This window comes from Asterias amurensis, chromosome 4 (genome assembly GCF_032118995.1).
Source record: "Asterias amurensis chromosome 4, ASM3211899v1".
In the NCBI taxonomy this organism is placed as follows: Eukaryota; Metazoa; Echinodermata; class Asteroidea; order Forcipulatida; family Asteriidae; genus Asterias; species Asterias amurensis.
In genome coordinates, this window is record NC_092651.1 from 14,984,878 (window position 1) to 14,992,677 (window position 7,800).

A 7,800-nucleotide genomic window follows, 5' to 3' on the forward strand; every position below is an offset into this window, starting at 1 on the left:
GATGTATTTAGCTTGTTATAGGAAATCCCCTTACTTACAGTGGGGGACACTATCAAAAGTGACTATATTGCACCAGGAGCACTTACGGCCTAAAATTGTCCTCCGGGGCCCTAATGCTGGCCCTGAACCACACAGCATAAATGATACTCCCGTTATCTCCCCACCCTACATTTCAAGATGAATTGCGCCCATAATTTCTTCATAGGGTAATAAGAGGTTTGTCTTGTGCAATTCATAGGTACTGCTGGAAAGCAAGGCATTAAGGGTACAAATTTGAACGCTAAAAGGCTAAATAGCCCTAATAAGGCAATAGGCTCCTCCCCTGGTATTTCTATACTAAAAAAACTGCTGACAATGTTTTATTGATGCTTCCAAAAGACCATAGTAAGATCTCTCTTCCACCAAAGTTTCACTGCTCGACGACCTGGGCCCAATGTCATGGCTCTGCTTACTGCCGATTTCTGCGCTTACGATCACTATTCCCTGCTTACGTGCATGCACCGAATTTCTGCGCTAGCCTTTTAAGCGTAGAATGCGTAGGCGGTGAAATACGCTTGCCGTAAGCACAGAATTTCCTGCTTCCATAAAATTGGGCCCTGCACTAATGGCTCTACTCAAATATTGCCATAACTATGACGCAAACTTGGGGGTACCCCTAAGTAAAGAGTCAATGCCTCTTAAGATTATTTTTTCCCAATTTTGAGTTTCTTATTAAGCCAGAATACAACCTTAAAACCATGGAAATTTTGAGATTCTACTGCGTTCTACCGTTCAACAGCAAGCATTTGAACTTTTGTAATCAAAAATCATCAAAATCACCCATCACTTAAAAAACACTTTTTTGGTATTTTTTTGTCTGTTGCGGAGGTCGGATTTTCCTAAATTCTATACAGCCTCAAGGCCTATGACTATAAAGCAAGTATGTTATGACCCACCCTACAAACCATGATCCGTTAACCCCACTAGTCTGCATGGTCCTCGCGTGGACATGCACTGTGTACCCATTGTACCACACTGAAAGCGTTTAACATACCCTATGCCACAGACTATGCCCCCGAGTTTGCGACCCCATATAGGCCATGGTATTATGCGTGACCCTTCGACCGGCCGGCACCAAGTACGAGCCGAGCTTGACCGGTACCCCCTTCGACCGGCATCACACACGATGCTTAATATAGCCATGTTTCTACCGGCTGTACTTCCCATGTGACGTGTGTCAGCTCGGTGTGTATTCTAGCGGCTAATTAGGTATTAGTTAGTGGACCGATTGAGCTCCCTCCAATATGAAGTCTGCCCAGAGGTATGGTCTATAAGATTATCTAAAATTTTCTATCTGTAATGATAAAAAAAGGGTATAAAATCTCGGGGGCACGCTCGGGGTGAGTGCAAGTTTTTTAGCAGGTGTTTTTTTTATTGAAATTATGGTTTGGATGATGATGATGTCTTAATTGTGGCGGCTAAATAAATGGTTAATTATGCAACGAATTAATCTAATTCTCCCTCTAAGTTTGCTCACTGATATGTTTTTTTTTGCAGAATTGTGAAAACATTTACTCTGAATCACATACTATTAAAAAATCGTTCAAATGAGAAAGGGTGGGAGGTCAAAATTCCACCGCCTTTAACTGCATGGGTTCTCTCCTCAGTTACGAAAATCAGGCCAGAAATTGGGCCAGAAACGCGGCTAGCTTCAGCTCGGTAAGGGAGCGAGCGGGGAGATCGAGGTAGTTGGGGTAGTGCGAATAAACCACGTCTTCACCGAGGCTTCATTTTCAGCGGTGTGAATTAAGTTTTACCTCCATGGTTTTGTACTTTTACCAAGTATTTCCTTCTTGAGGCAATGTTATTTTTCTAGTATTTAGAGTTATTAGTGTTACCTTCAGTGTTGCTGCATATTAAGAGGCTCACCCAAACAACCGTAAGTATAATTGTTGTGCTAATTCTTAATCCTGCTAACTTAAATTAAAACATGTATTGCTGTATTTGGTTGATGTTTTTGGGAAGGCTCATACTCTTTTTCGTAGTCTTTTTCTCTATACATTGCCAATGTACCGACAGTTCAGCTCTCAAATTGTTCACAAGTTGATGTTGTAATATATATTTTTTCCAAGCATGTTGTGCCATCCCTCAAAGACTTGCCAACGTTATAATTTTCTTAATTATCCCGATTGAATGATTGATTGCTTTTATTCGGATAAAAACATGTCAAAAATACAAACACAACAACGGGAGAAAAAACAATGAAACAAGATAAATAAAAATACTAATAGAACACAAGATAAAAATATGGCACAAAATTATATCCCCCCCCCCCCCCCGAAAAAAAAAATTAAAAAAAAAATTAAAAAATAAATAAAAAATAAATAAATAATATAATAAAACAAACTAAAATAAAATGAAATAAAAAAAACAAGATGTTAGGCTTATTGCCTTCTGGGTCCTTACAAAAAAAAAAACGGGCAAAAGTGCACAAAGATATGAAAAAACCCAGACAAACCTAGACAAGAGCAACAGATGGTGTGCTATTTGGTTGATGTTTATTTCTCTAAATGTTGCAGAGGTACCGATATTTCAGCCCTCAATTGTTCACAAGTGGATGTTGAAATTATATTCCAATGCATGTTGTGCCATCCATTAGAGACTTGCCAAACTAATGATTGCTTTTCAACTATCAAACTGTATCCAAGTGCCGGTCCAACTCTCAAAAACAAATGTATACACCATCTATTTACATTCCAAAACATGTTGCCCAGCCTATCAAAACTTGCTGAGCTCATTTTTTCCAACCCTACTTAAAATTTTCTATGAATGGATGTTGTGCTTTCTCTGTTAATTGTATCTGGATGCTGCGCATATTGTTCAGTACCTCAGAATTTCCAAACCTGAAGAGTTTTTAATTAACTGATCAATTGTTCCGTGAAGCCAGTGTTGTGACACCTGTGAATTGACCCAATTAAATGTTTAAAAAACAAATTGCAATTTTTCCCCCCACTGTTTTGATTGTTTGCTCATTTGTATCCTGTCACTCACAGACCTACCAATCTAAAACTTTTTAATGTTCAATTTATTATCGATGTTGTGCTATCTTTGGTGAGTGTTAGGCTCATGTTGTCTATGTCTCAAACTTTTGCTAATCTACTGATATTTAGCTTCCAAATGTTTCTAAGGTGGATAATGTAATCTTTAGTTTTTCCAACGCATGTTGCCACAGTTCTCAAAGACTTGCCGACATATTGATTTTGTTCAAATCTCAATCTGTATACCAAAAGCCAAGAGAGGTTTCACAAGTGTACAGATACACATACAGATACCAATACATTGACACATTGTGTGTTCACGTGACTTGTATCCACAACTATCGTATTTTGCATACCAGTTGCAACGGATACAGGGGCTCATACATGTCGTAGATAAACTATACTGTTTTGCAGACTTTTAGTTGTATTTTTGTCCCAGATCAAAAATATTTCCCACAGAATAGCTTTCACTAGTATCATGCTTGATGTAGATAGAAAACTGTTAGTCATTTGCAAGCAAAACGATGAGAAAATGCAGTGTATAAAACACGGGGTTTCTATCATGTATGTCAGAAAAACACTCATGATAAATGCGAACGCACTCAAGTGAAACAAACCTATAGTTTGCGAAACAAATTTCAACACGCGGCTGTCGTGAACGGATACGGTATTCATATCCATATCTGTACCTGTATCCGCATGCTTGCGAAACCTCTCTAATGTTATTCCATCTTTTTCATTTGTTAATTCTTTAAAGCAGTTGACACTATTTGTAATTACTCAAAATAATTATTATCATAAAAACCTTCTTTATTACGAGTAATGGGGAGAGGTTGATAGTAGCCTATAAAACACTGTGAGAAACAGCTCCCTCTGAAGTGACATAGTTTTCGAGAAAGAAGTAATTTTCCACATATTTGATTTTGACCTCAGATTTAGAATTTGAGGTCTCAAAGTCAAGCATCTGGAAGCACACAACTATGTGTGACCATGTTTGGACAATGTTTTTTCTTTCTTTAATATCGCGCAACTATAAGATAATTATGGTAGAAATCTTAAAATATTACTCACTGAGGTGCTGCAGTTTTTGAGAAATAAGTATCATTTTCGCCTCAGTGAGATTAATTATTTAAGCATGTTAAACTTTTTTTTCGTGACATTTTTGTACTAATTTCTCAAAAACTACAGCACCTCAGAAAGCGATATTTTAAGGGGAGCATTCTAATCACCACTGTCAATTTGTGCAAGTTTAATGTAAATCTGTGGACATTGTGTTTTGTGATACAAAAAATACCCCAATCCTTTAATTTGGGAGAGGAACTTCTTGTGTGTTTTAGTCCTTGTTGTATGGTTTTATTTATTAAGATCCCATAACCATCATTGCCTACTATGACGTCACGTACAAGGCTCCTTATACCGCATACATTCTACAGTTGCTTTAGTAAATATTGGTTCTATATTGGTCACGTGTGTGGGATGCAGAGGCAAACATTCACTGTGACGATTTTTTTTTTCTGCATTTTCTGGTGCACGTCGTTCGTTCGATAGAGTTTGTTTGAAACATCGCGATGGCTGCTTGCTCCTTTTTTTCGGATTACAGTGTTTGCATCTCTGGGGTTAGTCTGAGCTGTAAAATAGCAAAGCTAGTTAAGCAACGATTGCATTCATAAGCTAGGTTCAATAACTGATTCATGTTCTTTCTTTTAAAATCTCAAGTCGATTTTTATTTCTTTTAAAATCTCAAGTCGATTTTTATTTATAAACCCTCCTGTTATTTATTTTTCTATGCACACGTTTTTTTGCCCACTGGATTATGGGCACTGTTTTTCATTAATGTAATTTTTTTCCAAAGATCGTTTACAACTTGTGTTTAACCTGTTTTAAGTTGTAATGTTAGTGTTTATTACTCATTCGTTATTGTTTACACAAAATAACCAATCTATAATAAAAACATGCAATGCAAACATACAATACAAATACGAGGGGAAAAAAAATCAATTTTCATGATTAGTCAGTACAAGTTAAAGCAAACAAGTATTGTGGTAAATAAATCTGGATATTTTGATTGGTTGCAAACATTTGCGTGAATTATTATTTTACAATAATTAATAATAAAAAAAATTTGTGTAATACTAAAATACAAAATATCAGCTCCATGACTCAGAGTAATTCTGAAATCGAACAGACAACAGACAGGAAATAAACATTGGTTCGTGACAAGTCTTTCTTCAATAAAGATTAATAAAAAAAATCTTGAGGCCTAGTCTTCAAACACAAATTTTCCCCATGCATGTAATGGCCCATTATTCAAAGACAGCCTCAAATTATTGTTCTCCAACTGGCAAACTGTATCACAGTGCTGGCCCAACTCTCAACAGCCAATGTATTACATTTTCCACAAACTTGCTAAGTTTGTGTTTTTTAATCCTTTTAATCCTTTTAATCCTTTTAAAGTGGTATTGTTTTGTTGACTGCCTTTAAAAAAACTTACCAATCTTGCAATTGTTATTAATGTGGTTGTTAATGTCATGTAGGTGTATGTCTTGATTCTGTCTTTGTTGCCATGCTGGTTGTTTCTTTGACAGAGTTGGCTGTTGGTTGCTGCCTGCGCAGATGATGAAAGCCTAACAACTTGGAACATGTCTAGAAATTCACTGCAGGCTGTCTGTGTGACTGTAAAGGTTGTGCTATCTAGAAACTAAATACTTCACTCCAACAACTGTTGTTCATCCATGTGAATGCAAGTATCATCAATGGGTAAGTCTTGAAGTTTTATCCCATAATCTACTCAATATGAACTTTAATTTGTCTAACCAAACAAAACTTGCCCAGTGTAGTGAGGTCATATCTCTGTTGTGTTTTTACCTGATCCAATCCTCAGACATTTGCAACTAAAATAAAAAAAAAATCAGTTTTAAATTGTTTCCCAGCTGATTTCGTGTTGTTCATGAAGTTTTACCAAAGTTTCTGCCAATCTTAAAAAAAACTCAAATCTCATTTGTTTCAAGTTTTATCAATTGTTCTCTCTTAGAATCCTTCTTTTTAAATTAATTTTTTTTTTCCAAGTGAGTCAGAACACTCGAGTGGAACACTTTGTTTTCTAGGCGATAGAGATTGAACGGAAACTGTCTAATGAGGACAGAAGTGGTGAACACGACGTCTAGAGTCCCCATCAAGACAACTGCCTCAAACCATCATGAGAACACTGGTTGGATGCTTCGTACTGCCCTCAAAGAAATCGTAAAGGAACGTTACAGAATTGGTAAGAAACAAAAATCGTGAAGATCAAAGATTTACATAGTTGAAAACATCCCTTGAAATATTTCTGTCTGAAATGTCATATTTGATGAGAAATAAATAATCTAACTTCGCGTTCGGAGTTTTTCTCTCAGTGAGCGTTTTTATTTTGGCATCGATGCAATGCAAAATTTGTAATCAGTTTTTCACTATTCTCTCGTGACCCAGATGGCCGATCGATCTCAAACTTCTACAGGTTTGTCAGTTTATGCATATGGTTTATAACATAAAGTAACTTTTTTGTTAGCAAAGACCAATTCTATAATGTTCCTTTAAGTATACTTTAATTTTCCAAAAGCACATTCTGTCCAGTCCCTTTAACGTTAGGCTTGACTTTTGTTTGGATTGTTGACAAAGTTGATTATGTTGTTGTGTTGTTCCTCAAAATCTAAGATGTTGGGCTGTCTTTAAATTTACTGAAAGTCGTTTGTCAAGTATATTTCAAAATGTGGCAACCAGGTGATTTTTATTAAGGGATTTATGTTGTCATGTATGCTTGATTTCATCTAGGTTGCCATGCTGGCTGTCCTTAGACAGAGTTGGCTGCTGCTAGCACAGATGATGAAAGCATGCCTACAAAAGAACATCGGTGAAGGTTCTACAAGATAGATTGCTGTGACATCATTGAGGTAAATGCACATTTTATGAGCCTTGTGATTTTATGAAACTTTTATTGAACTTGTATTATTTCTTAACCAACACTGTGCCATCTCTGATCAGCAGAATGTTGAGTCCCTCAAAACTTACTAAGCAGAATAAAATGCTCAATTCGCTACAAGTTCACGACCCAATGGTGTGCGATCTCTTGAAATTATCAATGTGTTGTCCAGCGTTTTAAAAGCTTCCCCACCAAATGACTTTTGGTACTCTGACATAACGTCTGTCGATGTCAGTTTTTTAAAATAACCGGTATATCGAAAATTCAATATCGCGTATACTCAATAACAAGTTTTTCCCTGTCGGGATCCAGGATGAAGCCAACTAAAAACAGTTCTCCCAAACAAACCAAGACCGACAGTTTAAAGGGTTTATATTATATTAAAGTTTCACATCCAACTTGCTGTAATTATTGTTAAATTACAGCCATGTAATATTGCTTAAGATGACTTTTGATTAATTAAGTTATGTGGTGTGTCTTTTGTTTCTTCTTCAGATTATTTATCTGCCAACTCATTGTCCCAAGCAATACACCAGTCTCTCTTCGGACTAAGGGTCTTCTATACCCGAAGTCAATTTGATTTGGAACCTAGTCTCTTCAACACCAGTCTCCCCCAGACTTAGGGTCTTCTATACCCGAAGTCAATTTGATTAGGAACCTGTCTCTTCATCACCAGTCTCCCCCAGACTTAGGGTCTTCTATACCCGGAGTCAATTTGATTAGGAACCTAGTCTCTTCATCACCAGTCTCCCCCAAGACTTAGGGTCTTCTATACCCGAAGTCAATTTGATTAGGAACCTAGTCTCTTCATCACCAGTCTCCCCCAGA